The sequence below is a fragment of the Capsicum annuum genome, chromosome 3, assembly GCF_002878395.1.
Source record: "Capsicum annuum cultivar UCD-10X-F1 chromosome 3, UCD10Xv1.1, whole genome shotgun sequence".
In the NCBI taxonomy this organism is placed as follows: Eukaryota; Viridiplantae; Streptophyta; class Magnoliopsida; order Solanales; family Solanaceae; genus Capsicum; species Capsicum annuum.
In genome coordinates, this window is record NC_061113.1 from 199,877,094 (window position 1) to 199,897,852 (window position 20,759).

The following is a 20,759-nucleotide window of genomic DNA, read 5'->3' on the forward strand; positions in this document are numbered from 1 at the left end:
AATAATAGTTTTAACTCTAGCATTGGCATGGCTCCATTTAAGGCTTTGTATGGGAGGAAATGTAGGTCACCCATAAGTTGGTTTAAAGTGGGTGAAGCGGCCATGAGTGGTCCTGATTCGGTCTTTGAAGCTATGGAAAAAGTCAAAGTGATTAGAGAAAGATTAAAAATCACACAGAGTCGTCAGAAGTTGTATGCTGATGTGAGGAGAAGAGACCTTGAATTTGAAGTTGGTGACTTGGTATATTTGAAGATTTTAGCCATGAAGGGAGTGAAGAGATTCGGAAAGAAGGGTAAACTTAGTCCCCGTTATGTTGGTCCCTACAGAGTTCTTAGCCGTGTTGGTAAGGTAGCGTATGAGGTTGAGTTGCCTTCAGAGTTATCTTCCGTTCACTCTGTCTTCCATGTATCCATGCTTAGGAAACACGTTGGTGATTGTGTTGTTGTAGATCCTTCAGAAAACCCTGATGTGCAAGATAATCTTTCTTTTGAGGAAGTTCCTGTTGAGATTTTAGATCACCAAGTCCGAAGACTAAGGAACAAAGAAGTTCCCTTGGTCAAGGTGTTGTGGCGAAACCAATCCGTTGAGGGTGCAACATGGGAAACTGAGGTGGATATGTGATCCAAGTACTTGCACCTACTTTCCATTAGCTCCGATCTAGCCGAAGGTACTATTCTACTTCAAATTATTCCTTTTCTATGCAGAATTGCAGTACTTCAGCAGTTATTTTATACTATTCAGCTGTGATTTCATCAGTGATGTACCCCTTGTTGTGTCCAAAATATAGAATGAAATAGAGGCAATATTAGCAAGTTGCTTCAGCTGTGTACCCTTCAGATGAAGAGAGATGTTGCAGAGTTTATGGCTAAGTGCTCTACATATCAGCAGGTAAAGATAAAGCATCAGAAGCCTAGTAGGTCCATGTAGGAGTTAAGTATTCCTACTTGGAAGTGAGAAGAAGTGAATATGGACTTCGTGATGGGTTTGCCTCGTACTTGTCATCAGCATGATTTAGTTTGGGTCATTGTAGATAGAATGACCAAGTCAGCTCATTTCCTTGCAGTCCATACCACTTATTCAACCGAGGATTATGCCAAACTCTGAATTAGAGAGTTGGTTAGATTACACGGTGTTCCATTATCCATTATCTCAAACAAAGGTACCCAGTTTACCTTTCATTTCTAGAAAGCATTCTAAAAGGGTCTTGGTACCCAAGTTCATCTCAGTACAGCCTTTTATCTTCAGACAGATAGTCAAGAAGAAAAAACCATTCAGACTTTAGAAGATATGCTTAGGGCGTGTGCAATTGATTTCAAGGGTAGTTGGGATGACCACTTGCCTTTGACTGAGTTTGCATACAACAATAGCTATCATTTCGGTATTAAGATGGCTCCGTTCGAAGCTCTCTATGGTAGAAGATACAGATCTCCAGTTAGTTGGTTTGAAGTTAGTGAGGCTTCAGTTATAGGGCCTGGCTTAGTATTCGATGCCTTATAGGAAGTCCAGTTGGTCAGAGAAAGACTCCGGGCTGCTCAGAGCCGACAGAAGTCTTATACAAATATGCGCAGAAAGGATCTCGAGTTCGAGATCGGTGATTATGTCTATCTAAAGGTCTCTCCCATTAATGGAGTGAAGAGATTTAGTAAGAAGGGAAAGCTCAATCCCCAATATGTTGGTCCCTTCAAGATACTCAGTCATTTCGGCAAGGTAGCTTATGAGCTCGAGTTGCCTTCACATCTAGCCTCAGTTCATCCAGTTTTCTATGTCTTTTTCCTCAAGAAATGTATAGGTGAACCGGTAGTTGTAGTCCCTATTCAGAGCTTAGACGTTCAGAACAACCTCTCTTATAAAGAGATTTCAGTCGAAATACTAAATTATTAGACTCGTAGACTTAGGAATAAAGAAATTTCTCTAGTCAAAGTTTTTTGGCGAAATCAGTCAGTTGAGGGAGCTGCGTGGAAAGCAGAAGCAGCTGTGCGAGCTAACTATCCTCACCTCTTTCCCGCCAACTCAGGTCTAGCTCAAGGTAATAGTTCTCTTTAAGTTTTTTAGTTTCATGTTCAGACTTCAGTTACAATCTTGGTACTCAGTTCATGCTCAGAATTCCATTATAAACGTGGTATTAAATACCACTGCACATTCAGTCATGCATTCAGGTATCAGTTCAGTTATATAGTCATGTATCAGACATGTATTCTCATTGTGAGAAACCCAGTTCATCAGAACACTCAGTAATGTATTCACGAATCAGTTACACATGCATCAGATATGCATGCTCAGTATGATATATTCAGTTATCAGTCATGTAAGTCATGAAATTATGTTCCATTATATGTTTCAGTATATCATTTCTCCCCTCTTAGATGGTCTCATTCGAGGATGAATGTTCTCAAGGGGGAGATATTGTAAGACCCCGTAAAATACTTAAGCTTAATTCAGTCCTTTAAGCTTGTCAAGGGGGTCATAGACTTAGAAAATTCTATCTAGGTTCTCAAACTTAGCTTAATTTTGGACTTCAAAATTAAAAAATTCATTTCGCCACCTTAACGTCCATTAATGGTCTATATTCTTGTTAATTCATGACCAGGATGGTCAATAGATGTTCCTGGATAAGTTTTGGATTTTTCAAAACTCGTTTCAAGAAAGTTTGGAAGTCTAAAATAGTGGACCAACGCGATCTTGGTGCGCTGCATCGCCAATTGCATTGGTCACCAGTTGTGCAGACTGCCAGAGCCAAAACAACTAAGGCTCGACACATTTATAGTGCCCCGTGTCAGGTATAGCTTCGAAACCCTCGACGCGTCATGTCGCTCATAGCGTCGGTGCCCAAATATTTAGTTATTAAATGTCTACATTTTTAAGGGAAAAAGGGTAATTCTCCCACCCCTATATAAGTCAAAAAAACGGGATTAAGCCCTATTTACACCAAAATATAGCCACTTCCCTCAAGATCCTCTCAAGAACACATTAAGGTTTTCAATTGGGGATCCAAGTCCAAGCAAATTTCTCCGTGAATCATCAAGAATATTCTATCTAAGGTATGCATAGTGTTCATTCATGGACTCCTTTCGTCCATGAAGCCCAAGAATCAAGTTTTAAATTACGAATTGTGATATTCATTCTATGAACTGAATTATGTTCATGTGTTGTTGTTACTGTATGAATTTCAATATGGAACCTTTATTATGTCTTTATGAAATTAGGCTAATATGTGGACTGAAATCATGAAATTGGGTGGATTTGCAAAGTAAGGTTGTGTTAAATTCATTCTCATGCCTAAGCCTTAAATCATGTAATCTAAGTATTTGATAAAATGCCTAGGAGAATAGAAATTATACTTGATAGTTGAACTATGACCCAATTTATGAATGTACGTGTTTCCCTATGTTTAAAATAATTTCCATGAGGATTGTTGTGTAATACAATTGCGTGATGATATAATTATGATATTAAAATGATGAAGTTAAGACATGATCATATGCATTCTAAGCTATATATAAGATTATGATAACCATATATTTCATGAAATATCCTCTACTGTCGTAGTATGAATTATTGATGTTTGTCATGTATTCAAGAAAGTCATGCTTTGTCAGTTTCTTTCTATCGAGTCCTGGGGGTACTTGTACCAAAAAAATATAGTTGTGTACCTTGAGCCAGTGTTATGTTTCACGATATCCTTAGTCAAGCCATGATTCATAGAACTCAGTTAGTCATGTGACTCAGGAAATCTCAGTAAATTCAGAAATCTCAGTAGTATTCCGTCAGTCAATGGAACTCTATGAAATTAGTTTAGTCCAGTTTAGTTAATTATGTTCAGTGTCTATTCAGATGGGAGTAGGAATTAGCACCGAGCGAACCCAAGGATGGGAAGTCACCTATTATATGAGGGTGTGATTCTTAGAAGCAATTCTTGTGTTCCTGAACTACGTAGCTAGTGTAGGTTGAGACATTATAGCCTGTTATATAACGATAGATGAGGTGGCTTAACCTATTATATGAGGGTTTCCACCGTTCTCACTAGAGTTACCTATTATATGAGGGTTGCTTACAAATTGTCCTTACCAGTGGCGCGGTATTGACACCCTTCTAATTGGAGTTACAGATTGGACCCCAACTTAGCTATATTGCTATTATTTGGGGCATGTCGATTAGATAACTACTTCCCATAGTTTCAGTTACACGATCAGGACTACCAGATACAGTCATATAGTTTCAGTAAAAGAACTCAAATAGTTCTTCAGAATTCCAGACTATCAGATACAATCAATTCAAAATAGTACGGAACTCAGCTAGTTCCATAAAAAGTTAGACTGTCAGATATAATCTCTCAGTATCAGTTAATTCAATTATACAACTATCAGTATCTCATGTTATCAACACTCAGGCTTAGTAATCATGTCATCACGATCTCAGTTACAGTTATTATGTATTCATGTATGCATTCTCACGTTCATGTTATCCAGTCAGTCAGTTACTTCATGCATGTAAACCCTTTGCATTTAGCCTACCTCATATGCATACCAGTACATTCAATCATACTGACACATTTGCACTATGGTGTTTTTATGCCATAGGTTCAGAAGTATGAACTCCAGAACATCAGTAGCAGCCAGGTTTAGCAGTGAGTCCTCATCATTCGAGGACGATATTATGAGTTTTTTCATTAATTTAGTTTTAGCTTTCTATAGATGGAGTTAGTTGGGGACATGTCCTATCAATTCCTTATTCAGATAGTTAGAGGCTTTTCAGACTATCATGTTCAGACGGTTATTTAAGTTGTTTTGGGTATTTCATACCCCATCCAGATATTATGCTTTATCAGTTATGTTCAGTATTGAACCTTACGGCCTATCAGCGTTTATTTCCATATTTTTATACATATATTATGTAGTGTACAGGTACAAATATCAATCATGGGTTAACTTGTTGTTCTTTGGGGTCATGGGCACCGTGTAGCATATCGGGTATCAGATTCGGGACGTTATAAGTATAAATACTCCATTCTCATAATTTTTACTATTTTTGAATTTAGGTGCTTCGAGGAAGGACAATTTCTAGGGTTCTTATCATTATTCGTGCTTGGGTAAGATCTAAACACTTATTTACATTAATTTTCTTCAAAAAAACCTTTTAATCTTGTTTTCAAACTAGAATTTGGGGATTTTTTTGATAAACTATTAAATGATTTTTCATTTATTTGAGCATCAATTTCAACATTTTTGCATGGATTTTTAGATGTAAACTCCTATGTATATGGAGAATATATTTCTAAAATAAAATTTAGATTTTACCCTTTTCGATTTCAAATTAATTTTCTCAACCATTTTTAAACCTGTTTTAAATATAGTTGATATGAGTATCATTAGGTTTCTTTTTATTTTTGATACATTTAACTCATTTCAAAATCGTTCATAAGGAAAAAGCTTCGCGTTGAAGGGTGTAGGCTTGAATTTTCGGCTCCTCGAGGTAGGTTATGACTTAACTTTATTTAGACTAGGCTAGTAGTTAACCATTCTTGTAGAGCATATTGTGGTGTGGAGAATTAAATGGAGAGGCGTATTTCAAGATTATTATTGTTACCATGTTGTCCGTATGGGGGATTATTTGCATATTGTTTTTGACTTGAAAGTTATATTTCTGGTGATGCCCATAAATGATGATGCCTCGGTGAGGCCTTTATTTGAGATCATAGGTTTTATTTGTGCATTAAATGTCATTATTATCATTGTGATTCCAGTTGAGAGGGCTTGACTAAATATTATAGGACTTATTTTAGCATTAATAGCCTCTATCATGATAGTGATACCCGAGTAAGGGGTTTGACATGATATTTTTTCATGTCTTAACATGATTATTTATCTTAGTGGTGTAGAGCAAGGGCTTATATCTTGAATTATTGATATTTGAGTTGATTTTGAGCTTATTTACACTTGTATTGAATTGATTATCATCTTCATACTAATTTGTTGTAATCATTACATCCTCATTTCATCTATATCATATTCATAAGATATTGATACAACTAAGAAACACTGATTTCGAAAGAAAAAAAAACACTTTTGAAAAACTCTTGTCTGAAGTCATTGCCACTGATTATAATATTTTAAAAACCCTTGATCGAATTCATTTTTTACCACAAGGTCGAGTTGAGATTTGAGAAAGGATACGGGTTGTGAACCGCGCATATATCCTATCTTGGAAGCATTGAGGCTCGGACGATGTATCCAGAAAGTCATTCGATGATTTTCAACCATTCAACATTATTCCACCATCATTGCAATGCATTATTTATATTTCTTCTATGTTTTTGTTTCCGTATAATTCGTCTATATATATATATGTCTATGTAGTTTCTCTTTTTACTTTACATTGTAAAATTGTAGTGGAGACAGTGTGAGCTACTGTTTGAAAATTTTTCTGTTTCCAGGTGGAACGTGCTTATAGTATCTTTTACTTGTTTAGTTTTTTATTTTTCTCAGTCGTCTTATAATACCTATTGAATAGAAATGGATCGTATTCACCCCTACTTATGTGCCATTTTGGTGCAGATATCAATTTAAGTGTATCCCATAGTGGCTGATCTTGTAAGTGAAAGAGCAAAATGTCTAACACACTCTTGCGGATTGGTACTTTAACATCTGTATCTATCTTTGAGAGGCTATGTGATATTTTTAGGAAAAACTTCTCTAATCTGATTCCTTATCATGTGAGTTATTCATGCCCAATATTTTAAATTTGTATTCTATTTTTTTGCGCAGATGGTGAGGACTAGATTCAGAGATATCGATATACTAAGACAACACTCACTGTTAGGACCTTATTCAATGGGCGAGGCAGGGGTTGTGTCGTCCTAGAGGTAGAGAATGCTAAGACGGGCTCGAGGAACTACCCCAGTTAGAAGACATGCTAGGGCGGCCTCTTCCGAGCTTGAATTAACTATGTTTAGGATGCTATCAGATAGAAAATGCGGGGCTAGCTCAGGTCCCACAGATATATTTTTCTCCTTCTTCTAATCTATTGATACAACCTCCATATATATTTTGATACATATTGATACAATACAATATATGTTTGAAACATATATGTAATACAATACAATTGTGATAGATATATTTTTGTTCAACAATGATATATTTTCTATACATATCCTAGACATATACATATTATGTACAACAATCATATAGTTTTTGTGCACATCCTATACAATCTTTAACTGCAATAATTATTCAGATACATATTTTATATAACAATTATACATTTCCTATATACATCCTATACAATTTGTCAAGAAATCTTATACATATACATATTCTATATAATAATTTTATAATTTCTATACACATCCACACAACTTTTATAGAAATCTTATACATACATATTTTATACAATAATTATACATTTTCTATATACAATCTATACGACCTTCATTTATCCAATTGTTGAGAAAGAAATTGAAAAAGGGATGTAAAATCTATTCTTCAACCTTAAGTATCCTAATTATATTATGAGAAAAATACAAAACATTAAAAGGTTGTATTCGATTGTTTAAAAAAAAAAGAGCACTTAAAAGAGCAGAAAAATCCGACTCTAGGAATTGAGTTTAAATGTAAGTTCATAATTCAAAAGAGCTTGAATTTTTTGCTTCTCTGCATCTTTGTGGTATCCTCCCAATTATCCGTTTTTTCTTGCGAAATGAAATGTAGGATAGGAAAAATAAGATTTGTGCAAGTTTTTTAATTTGTCTTTGTATAGTTTGTATCTTAACAAATTATGAAAAATGAATGGTGTAAACTTAATACAATATGTAAGCATGACAGCTTACAATGGAGAAAAATGAGAAGAAATTCTGGAATGAAAGGAATAATAGCAAATTAGAGTGGATACAATGGAGGAGAAATTCATTTAAATTAGAGTGGATACAATGGAGGAGAAATTCAATTTTGAAAAAAAATTGCTAAAAGGGAAGATTTATTGTTGTGATAAAGATACAAGACAAAGAGTATATTCAATTTTAGCTGACTAAACCTGATGGCTACAAAGTGAAAATAAAATAGGAAAAACTATATAGAGTAGCATATCTAAGTCTTAAATTACAGAAAATAGCAACACTTATATCAAATTACACTGTGTAGCAACAATAGCATTATTTTAATAGTGGTCCCCTATTTTTGCCGCCTAAGAGAAGTTACCGTGAATAGTTTTTCCTTTTCATGCTTTCTTCTTCTCTTTCCTTAATTTAAAATATCTTTTTTCCCTTTTTACGCCATTAACACAGAGTTCCCGTTTTCAATTTTTTTTTCTTTTGCACGATTTTACCACGATCTGATAAGGATTGTGTTCCTATATTTCAGGTAGCTATTTAATTCCGTTATTGCATGTTAGCGGTTTCTTTTTTTTTTAAATTTTATACTGTAATACATTAGCAAATCCGATTTTAAGTTTTTTATGCTCTAGTGGCTGAACACACACCAAAATTATGAATAAATAGTGGTATATGAACTATTAATTTGGTGTCTGATTATGAAAACTCCTTCTCCAAAAGAACAAAAAAAAAAAAAAAGGAAAGCCAAAGAAATTGAAGAGTTAAGTAAGATTGATAACGATGTTCAGAACTCTTCTGCTGATGAATCTGAAGAAAACATTGAGGAAGAGGTAGTTTTTTGTTGTAATTTTTTTATTATTATTTACTGTTATGTAGTTATTGTTCTAAGTAAAGCTTTTATCAAAGTTGGGAGTTATATGTATTTTTTTCAAGGAGTTAATATGTATTTTATGTTCTGCTGATATTTATTTTTAGGGATTGTAGCAAACTGATTTGTCAAGATGATAGTTTAAATATATTTTTTTGATTAGCATGTATTTTTTTGTAAATTTTTGGGAAGCTACCAAGTTTATTTATATTTTTGTATTTTAAATGAATTTGATAAGTTGCATGTATGTAAAATATATCATTATATGAACTACCTATGAAGAGTTATTTGACTATATGTATTTTTAGTATAATTGATATGTATTTTCAGTATTGTTTGTATTTTTATTCTGATCAAAATATATATTCATGTTATATGTATTTTTTTGCTGTGCTGATTGTGTTTTGTTATTTTTTACAGTTTAATAAGGTCTAGTTTAAATATGTACTTTATGTTCTGCTTATATATATTTAGGGATTGCAGTGAGCTTATTTGTTTTAACATTTGTATTTTTGTTAGGTTTAATATACATTTTAAGGTATAGGGTAACATTTGTATTTTTATACATACATATCAAAATATCATATGTATTTTGCTTTAATGATGATTTTGTATTTTTTTCTATTCAAAATATATATGAATGCTATATGTATTATTTTGGTGAAATACATATTGTTTTTTGAACTTTTTTTATAGTTTAATAAGTTGTAGTTTTACTTTGTATAGGTGCTGCGAAAGGAAATATTCATTGTAAGAAAACTTTTAAGATTTGCACGACATATGTGCTCGTACAGTGATAATGATATTAATGGAAGTATATGGACCATATTAAACAAGGAACAGTATAAAATATTTTGCGACAATATCATTTTTGGTTATTTTATGAAGAAGAAGTACTGTGTAGTTCAAGCACAGTTGTGCAGATGTATTATGTCGCTCGAGATAAAGGATAGTTCTTCTTCTGCGATAGTCATTCGGGCTAATGGCACTTCTCTTAATTTTGCTCCTAGGGAATTTGCTTTTGTTACTTGATTGAATTATATCTCTAATAGATACGACTTTGTTTTTATGAGGATGTACCAAACAGGATTGTTGAGAAGTATTTCAATGGTGAAGAATTTATACAGAAAAGGTAACTATTTCTAGCATTCACGGACAAAGTTTGGGGGAAGAACAATGATGAGGATTCTAAGAAGTTTGCAATTCTGTATTTCCTGCATTCTTTTGTGTTATCTAATATTGATACTGTGGTTATACCCTGACTTTATTTTGATTTGGTAGACAGTAAAGGATATAAGATTTTTTCATGGGGTACTTCATCATTTGAGGATCTAGCGAGAAGTTTGAACAACAGGTTGAAAGCTGGTGAAAATTTTTATTTGATATAGGGAATGCCACTGGCAATTCAAGTGTGGCTTTACGAGTGTTTTACAAATGTCCCACGAAAGATTGCATCGAAGGTTGATAATCAAATTTCTCAATTATTAAATTGAAAGACAAATGCACCTCGATCATATTTTGAGTATTTGATGAATGCTATGTTTAATGACGATGACAAGATTTGTTGTTAATAAATACATATGTATTAATTTGTATTTTATAGTCTACATATATACATTTGATTTATGATTTATTTAGCTGATACTTTAACATATTTTATCTATATTCCTAAGTTGTATTTAAGAACATAGAGCCAACTCAAAGAGAATTGGTAAAGTTTGAAATACCAGAGAAGTATGTACTTGAAGATGAACGTTCAGTTAATTCGGATGATGACTTTCAGGATCCATCACCAAAACAGATCAATGAACATTCAAAAAAGAAACAAAAGGTTGATTCATGAAACCCAGCAGTGAAGAAACCATTAAGAAAAAATTCACACCATATTGTTGATGAGCATACCCAAAAGAGGACACCAGCTCCTCGTGCTGCAAAGGTTATTGGAGTGAAGACAACAATTTTCAAGCCAATTCAAACACGACGGGCAACTCCTTCAAAAATGAAGAATGTGAAGCAAACAGATTGGGTTATTTTACCTAAAGTATAGTCAAAGTCAGAGAGTCCTGTAGAGGAAGAAACCGTTGCTTCTAAGAAAGTTTTTGATGTATTCTGCGATGAGATAATTTTTTTGTCAAATACTTGTTTACATTAAAAGAAATTATTTATTGATTTTGTATGAAAATCGGTTCATCGAGAGTTTAAAGGAATTCGTAGATTAGTGAAAAAAGATCAATCTGATTCTGAAAGCAGTTGAACAAAGCAAGGCAAAATTTTTATTATTACAATATTCTTTAAAAAACTTATCTGATTTGAATATGTATTCTTAGTGAATTGACCTATACAAATACAACACATTTGTCAAATATCTCATTATATAATTGTACATATATTTTATAGGAACAATTTGTAGATAAAGGAGCTGAAAAATCAAATGTTGATGGCGGTGGTTTAAAGAAATCTAAACAACACTTCAGTCATGATGTTGTTTAGACTTTAGATAATATGTTTGACGGTACAAAGGTAAATATTAAACTTTCAAATATGTATTTACAATAAATTTTAAATGTAATTTCATTATGATTGTTTTATTTTTTATGTTAATATATATATGGGTATATACAGTGTTACCTGAACATTCTTTTGAAAAAAATCATGTAGTTAAACTTCATAATCTGTGTTCATTTACTTTCAAAATACATACAAGGTAAATCAAATTTTCAAATTTTGAATTGAATTAAAGATTTATTTTTATATTTTATGCAGTTTTATTTTTTGTTGTAAGATTTAGTAAGAAATACATACATATACAGTGTTCACATTTTACAAAAAAAAATGCAAATGCATTATACATCATATGTAGTGTACATATGTATTTTTGAGAATTCTGTTATAAGAAAATGTATTTTTAGGTTGATTACAAACATTATAATCTGTAAAATAGTGTGTTTTTACTTTTATATATTAATATGTATTTTGAGAATGCTGTTTATAGCAATATGCATTTTTAGTGGGTTTGTATAAACATATTCAGTTTGAAAAAAATATATACATGTTCAATGAACTCAAGTATTAATAGTTTATTGAACTTGTATTTGTATTTGTAGCAACAATATGAAGATAAAGATCCTGATCTCCAACATATGGATTATGCTGGTGCCGAAATATCACCACAATGATTTAGTCCGAATGTTGATCAGAATTTGGGTGAAAATTTGAATGGTACAAAGATAAATAATTAACTTACGTGTGTTTATTCATTTGAATGCACATATGTAATTTTGTATTTAGCAGTTATATGTTATTAATATATATGTGTGTGTGTGTGTGTGTGTGTATAAACATATACAACTGAATTTTTGTTTGATGTTATTTTATTTTATTTTACTTGTTTGCAAGGGTTGCACTAATTTGCATTCAGATAAAACAAACGTTGAAACTGATTCTCAATATTTAATCCCTGATGAGCTTCTCCGAAGTATAAATTTGGATTATATACATTCTGAAAAGGTTGTTCAACATGATTGTCGAGTATGTATAATGAATTCAACTTTGCGTTTATGTGATGTAATAATTCATGGGATAATTATCTTTTTTATTTCATTTATTTGTAGACTAGTGATGAGAAAATGGATGAAACAATTTTATCTGATTTGCAATTTACAATCCCAGATGATGTTATCGAGTCTAAATGCCTATCGAAGATAAAACATCATCATACATCCATTGTCAAACCGTGAAGAAGAAACTACTGATGAAAATTTGAATGATAAAAAGTCCTAGACTGTTGTTAAAGATCATTGTCAAGTATGTATAATGAACATATTTTTGCGGTTATGTGGGTTATATTGGACAAAACAAACTAATCTTTTTTCCATTTTTTGTAGAAAAATAAGGAGAACGCTGGATTGAGTTCTCCAGCAACAGTGCATGGAGAGGTTTATCTTCGTACAGAGGAGAAAATTATGACACCTCCAAAAATACAAGAACTAACCACTGATGAACAAAGGGATAAATCAGTTTGTGCTGATTGACAAAACACAATTTCTGATGAGTTGCTTCCTAATCTGAATGTCTACAATATAAAAAGCATCATTGTTCATCCCTCCGCTAACCGCGAACTTCAAAATCCCATACAAAAGTTAAGGAATAGGCAACCATCCAAATTCAAGGAGTCACCATACACGAGTAAGTTTGGTTCAGCAGCCGGTAAGTACACTAAGTTATATATATTTTTTAATGTAATATATTTTGCAAATATGTTTTTATTAATTACATTTTTGTATTCTGTAATTATATAGGGAGCTCAGCAGGGCAAATACGTATATTCTCTCAGAAACATCCATTTGTTTATCACCCAATTGACGAAATAGTGGCTATGAAGATTGTCAAGAAGTTCATGGACTGAATTTCCATTATGTTTTTATGATTTACCATGTACTGAAAAAAATAGGAAGAGAAAAGTGGAACATTACAAGAAGGGATTATTGAAGATAAAAACTGGTTCTACACTATGGGGTTTATTGATCAGTCATGGACAGAATCGGATAGTATATTATTTAGATAATTTTCCCTTTACAGTTATAACACTACTTAAAATACATATTATGTTACCTGCAAACTCATATGGTGGTACACATATGTATTTTTACTATGTTTTTATTAATTTACATATGTTGTGTTAAAAATACAAATATAGTTTATTAATATACATATGAAGTATTCTATTAAATCACATACTGTTGCATATATTTTTTTCTTTTTTCTTTGTCTATATATAATTGTAGTTTACAAATGAAATTACACATACGTATTATATTAAATCACATACTGTTGCATATACTTTTTTATTTTTTCTTACATTGTCTGTATATAATTGTAGTTTGCAAATGAAATTATACATACGTAGATCTTAGACATTAAACTAAAAAATGCATATATATTTATCTTACATCCACATGTTAATTTAGTATGCAATTTGTTTGAATGTTCTAATATTTGTGGTATTAATTACTGCAACAAATTGATGTTTGCTTCTACTACTTGAGAAAAAAGTCAAAGTACAAGCCCAACAACTCTTACAAATACAGCACAGTAGATTGCAACTTCATGAACATAATTAGGTTTATGATGGAAGTTTACTCTATGGATGATCCAAATCTTAATGCGGGAGGATAAGAGACCCATCTTAACACATACATCAATGACTTCTGTATGCATGCTGTATTGCCATGGCATACAGTGGAAGACATTTTTATTCCAGTCAATATAAATAAAAAATATCATTGGGTTCTCGCAGTTTTGTCCTTCTTAAAGAGGTGCATATTCTTATATGATTCATGTGAATCCTCTAGTCATTATGCGGTTGTTCTTGCTGAGATCGAGAAATTAGCTGATTATTTCTTTGTGTCTCCAAGCATGTAATTTCTACAAAAAGAAAGGTATTGATCTTCAAAAGCATCTGAGATACAAAGATAAAGACTCCTCAGATCATTTTGATGTGCTATTTGAAGATAATTTTCCTCAACAACCAAGTGAAATCTTGTAAGTATTTCAATATACATATATCAAAATTGTAAGTTTGTACAAAATATATTTTAGTTATTAATCAAATTTTTATTTGTAGGGAATGTGATCTGTATATGGTTACATACGTAGAGTGCCTTTCATATGGTCAAAGAGTTCCTTCGATTGAGTTCAACCCCAATGCACTCCGTAAAAGATATGTTGCACTGTTATGGGACTATGGTATATGAAAACAAGAAGCAAATGCTCATGGTGACGTTGAAGCACCTTTGAGGTCTGTTAGGCAAAGCAGAATAACTAGTGTCATTGAAGTTTTAGACGTATGATGGTTGATGAATTTATTACATTGGATAGTTGACAAAATGGTGTATGGATGTAGGTTCTAATTGTACAAACTAAAATTTTATTTTGAAGAGTTTCAGATATACTTTTTTTTTAACTGCATGAAAGTAATTCATTCACTCGTTTAATTTGAATATGTTTTCAAGAATTTTGTACTAAGTGTTTTATTATAGTGTTCAGTTTTATTTGTTGCAGTGAGATTTACCCCCAAAATACATATGCAGTTACAATCATATATATTATAATCTGTGTTCATTTACTTTCAAAATACATTTGAGGTAAATCATATGTAGTGTTCACATTTTTTCTGTGAGATTTAGTTTAAAAATACATATGGAGTGTTCACATTTTGCTATAAAAATACATATGCAGTATACATCATATGTATTTAGCTTAAAAATACATATGCAGTGTTAACATTTTGCAAAATACATACATCATATGGATTTCAATGTTTATTTATTTACATTCAAAAAACAAACATTAAAATATATAATTCATATGCAATATATATAGTGCATTTCAGTTTTGAAATTTTGCATTAAAAATACATATGCAGTTACAATCATATATATTGTAATATGTGTTCATTTACTTTCAAAATGCATTTGAAGTAAATCAAACTTTCAAATTTTGAATTGAATTAAATATTCATTTTATTCTTTTATGCAGTTTAATTTTTTGCTATGAAAATTTAGTTAAAGAATACATATGTAGTGATCACATTTTGCTATAAAAATACATATGCAGTATACATCATATGTATTTTAATGTTTATATATTTACCTTTAAAGAACAAACATTAAAATATGTAAATCATATGCAATATATATCATATTTTTTTTATAATAAAAAATACAAATACAAATACAATATACATCGTATGTATTTAACTAAAAAATACATATGCAGTGTTCAAACTTTGCATTAAAAATACATATGAAGTATACATCATATGTATAGTGTTCAAAATTTGAAACATATACAAATACAGTAACCAGATTTAACAGAGTTCAGATATCATTTTGAGTTGTACAGTGTTAAAAATATATATGAGTGTTTAAAATACATATGAGTTAAAAATACATATACAATGTAAAAATACATAGAGTTGTAGCTTCAAAATACATATATAGTGCTCAAATTTTGTAATATATACAAATACAATATTTAGATTTAACAGAGTTCAGATATCAAATGATACATAAATGTCTTAACCTAAAAAATGAGTTCATTCTTATAAAAAATGCAGAAGAAAGTTTTAAGAAATAATATGGAAGAACAAATGTATTATTTACGATATTTCCTACAAGAACGCCTATTGTGACCCTTAGCCCCACAACCACTGCATGAGTTGATGTTCTTCTTTCCAAACATATCTTAACCCGCTTTTCCATGATCCTTCTTTGTAGGTCTTTCTGGAGGGTATTTGTACTTCGGAGGCCATACTATTTCACCAAGTATGCTAAGTGGAATTATCCAGTCATCTTGGTGTGGTAAAGAATAGATTGAAACATCATATGTCTTCAACCTAATTTTTGGTTATACAAATCACACCAATATGGCCCCTTCTAAAAATTTTTATTGTCCAACACCGCACAAGCATGTGCACATAGTATCTTATCGAGTTGAAATGCATTACATGAGCACGTTCTTTCCTTGAGGCAAACGATGAAGTGCTTTTATTTTTCATGCACCGTGTACACATATTCTGTGACTGGTACAACCTGATATCAAAAAGATCAAAAAGAAATATGTAAATGCACTGCTACAAAAAGATGCAAACTGTATTTTTTGATATGTTGTAACCACACCAACATATGTATTTTTGCTACACAAGTATACATTTACATATGTATTTAATACAAACAAATTCCAAAAATATTTTTTCCTTAATGCAAATGTTGTTTTATTTATTTTTAGACATTACTGCACATGCAGTGTTCTGATTTTGCACTAAAAATATATATGCAGAATACATCATATTTATTGAGCTTCTAAATACATATGCAGTGTTAAGATGTTTTAATACAAAAATACATATGCAGTATACATAATATGTTTTTTAATATTTTTTTTATTTTATGTTGTATATGTTTTCATTAATTTAGAACTGAATGCAAGTAATTCTGTTGCTTATATTTTCATAAGTATAAATACCAAAAATTTAAAAAATCATACCGTCATATGAGTACACAAAGTCTCGTTCTCTTTCAGTATGTCATTAAATTTTTCAATGAGTGTTGTGAATGTATATGAAGCCTCCTTCCTATTTTCACAATTTCATTTTTCAAATAGCAATCAAACTTCTTCTAGAAAATCATAAATTAGCAGTTCTCTAGCTGATACAAGTACTCCATTTATTGACTTAGCAATGTTTGAAGTCAAATTTTATCCTCGGTGAACTGTCTCATAGGACCTAGCCCACTTTTTATAACCAGTAAATTCCAAATATTTCTTCACCCTAATATCAACTGCATCAACCTTTTCCATTAACATGTGGAATTCTGACTTTGAATATGCTTTGGTCATTGTATAAAAGATCTCTGATAATGCATTGTGTGACTTTCTGAAAAGTTTTTTCACGTTCCCCCATAGATGCCACATACATGCATAATGTAGAACATCTTTGTACATATCACCAATAGCCTTTATGATGCTTGAATTTTAATTAGATACAACACACATATTTTGTCTTTTGCCGTACGCTTTCTTTAGATTCTCAAATAACCAAATTCAAGATGCATCATTTTCAGAATCAAGCACACCATATGTCAAAGAAAATATATAACCTGTATTTATAAATACATTTTCCGCAGTCAGATATATATACATATAGTAACTGCATATGTATTTATTAAAACTATAGATTCAAAAAACTATATATTTTACCAAAGAAATAGTATCAATTACATATACTAAAATGTAAATGTACATCACAAACATACATTATCAATTATACATGTTTCATTCATGAAACTTTGGAAATATATGTATTTTTATACAGATATGTATATATCAAATAGAGATTTGTATTTTCAAGTGATGTGCAGAAATTCATATAAACATGCAAGCAGGTCTACAATGTAAATATAAAATGATACTAACTTGCTTCATCCATTGTACATGCAGTTACAAATGTTTCAGTATACATTTCTCTCAGATGAATATCATCAACAACTGCGACAGATCTACAATGATTGAATCCTTTAATGAATGCACAGAGAGCTATAAATACATACAAAAACTCATTCTCAACCGTCTTCTTCATTCTTATATATGACTCAGGATAGGTATTATTCAAAACATATAAGTAGGATGGTAATTTCCCATAAGATGTTGATGGCTTACCCCTTAACTCTTCTAACACTCTTTCCTTGGCCCTCCAACATAAAGTGTATGTCAAATCCATAGCAAACTCTTCCTTCATGTTATTTTTTATTTCGGTCGCATTGTATTTTTATTTGTGGTTTTTGAATTTTTATTTAACCATACCACCTATCAACATACTAGTACCATGCACCTTTGGATAGACCTTGTCCTTCACCGAACAAGTGTGTTAAGGCATGAATTCTCTTATTCTAAACATTTCAGAATCTCCCATACTGGATGCACGAAATAAAAAATCACAGTTTCTTGATTTGCAAACCAATGTATAACTGCATCTAATATATTTTAATACTATCAAAATACATATCCAAACTCATTTAAATATGATCAAAGTGATATAGAATGTACGTACCATTTCTTACTTGACCTTTCACTTCGCGTTTGAAATTTCTCCCTAATTGTATAATCCTTCATGACTGACTTTAAAATTTTTTTCATCAAGTAAACCTGGTCTTCTTCAATATGCTTGTGATATGGGTCTGATCACCTGAATCGTATTCATCTCAAATACATCTAATATTGTTGTATTTTCAGAAACCACCAAAGATCCTCAATTAGATGTATTTAACACTATTTACAAGTTGTTACAGACGACTCTTCTTTCAACAACGCATACAGATGAACTTGCAAAGTTGCTCCCTACAACTTTCTCCAAAATGCTTACATATAAAGGAAGACAATTCATGTCTTGTATCTTTTTTTTCTGAAAAATAAATGCCTTTAAACCCATATCATTATGTATTTGTATTTGCCCTGCATTACCAGTGATTTAATATTCCACTAGAATACATTTTCTAGTTAAGTTCACATTTAAGTGATATACCAAAACATCTTGCAGCTGAATGAATGATGCTATTGTGCTCAACAGTATAGCATCAGTGATGTAATATTCATTATTTTTTTCATACGTACACCTTTCAGAGTGGTTCATGAGAACTGGTATGCTTCCCATTTCTAACTGATTTAACCCAAAATAAACAAATATACATATTTGTAAGATGCAATTGTTATAACATAAACTTTTCCAAAAAAAAAATTAAAATAAAATATTTCAGTTATAAACATAAATTAAGTTACACAGCCAACAACTACAATCGAAAATACATTTACACAATATTTGTTAAACTTAAAATACAAACACAACAAAATTTTTTGTTCAACGTTAAAGACAATCAAATCCAAAACCACCAAAATAAAACAGAACCAAAACATATATAAAAGAACTTCTCAGATATAAAGATATACTCTCAAATTTTGTCAAGCACAACTTAAAAAAAAAAAATTTCATCAGCTCAAAAAAACTTAATTCTATCAGTTTTTTGTTCTATCAGTTCATATCAACCAACAACAATAATAAAAAATACATTTACAAAATATTTATTACACTTAACTTACAACCAAAGTAAATTATTTCAGGCTAAATACAATGACAAAGTATCTGTTCAACACTATATACAATCAAATACAAAAATTCCTTAATCAAACACAACTAAAACATATATGAAAGATCTATTCATATATACAGATGTACTTTCAAATTCCGACAAGCAAAACTACAAAAAAATAGAATTTGATCCGCTTGAAAAACTGAATTCGATCATTTTTTGTTCTAGCAGTTCAAATTAGTATTGCATTAACTTTAACTCAAAAGTTATTTAGAAAATATTCATAAACAATTTTACGACGAAGTGAAAACTTCAACAAAGCAGCACAATTAGATCAATAGAAAAAACTATTAGAATAACAAAAAATGATTCAAAAAAAATTTATAATCATAAAAAAAAATACGATTTAATACCTTCAACAACAGTTAAGGATGAATTTACAACTAATCATTGAATTCTGAAATATTATCTAGAAGAAGATAATGTTGATCGTTGAATTAAAGAAACTGATTGTTCAAACTGATATTGAACAACAAAAAATACACTTCGATTTGATTGTTCAATTAGAGCGAAATTGAAGATTCAGCTTAATTTGAATTGGATTTTTTTTTGAAGAAACACGTTTCTGAAACTGTTTTTTGAATTTGAATATGGTTGTTAGCTAATAATAAACAACGCGTGATTAATGAGAATTTAATGGGATTGTAATCTTCACCGTTAATTTAAGATAATATTACCATATTTAAATCAGTTAATTATGGGCAGTAAAAAATATTTGTATTTGTATTTTATAGCAATAGTTTGCAAAAATACAAAATACAACTTGCTATATTATGTAATTATGAAAGTGTTGCTATGAATCTCATAATTAAGGTGCTAAGTATGCTATTTCTGAAATTTGCCCAATAAAATATTCGATGATACACTTTTTGTCCAAGTAGCCTAAATATAGATTATTTGTTTTGACATTGAACAGCCAGTGTCTTTTTCCCAATTTTTATCATTAAAAATTGGCCCAACGTGGGTCTTTAGTCAAAATAAATAAATAAACTCAATAATTTAATAATGGAATCTATCTATAATTGAAATTATATTTTCATATATTAAATAAATCATAAAAATTTAATCAACCAAAAAAAACATATAAGATAGACAAAAAAACTTGATTGGTTTGGTTTGGTTTAGTTTCAATATTTGAAAATCGACATGGATCCAAATCAAATTATAAACACCAACTAGTCTTACTTTGAAAAATTTGCAGACCAATCTCCATGATTTAGGCAACCCATAACCCTAAATGGGTTCAGAAACTCGACCAAAAAATGCTGCTTAAAATTCAATCAATTTTGCTATACTCCCTCCGATCATCTTTATACACCTCTGTTTAAATTGGCGCATCTCTTGAGTAATATGATAATTTTACTAT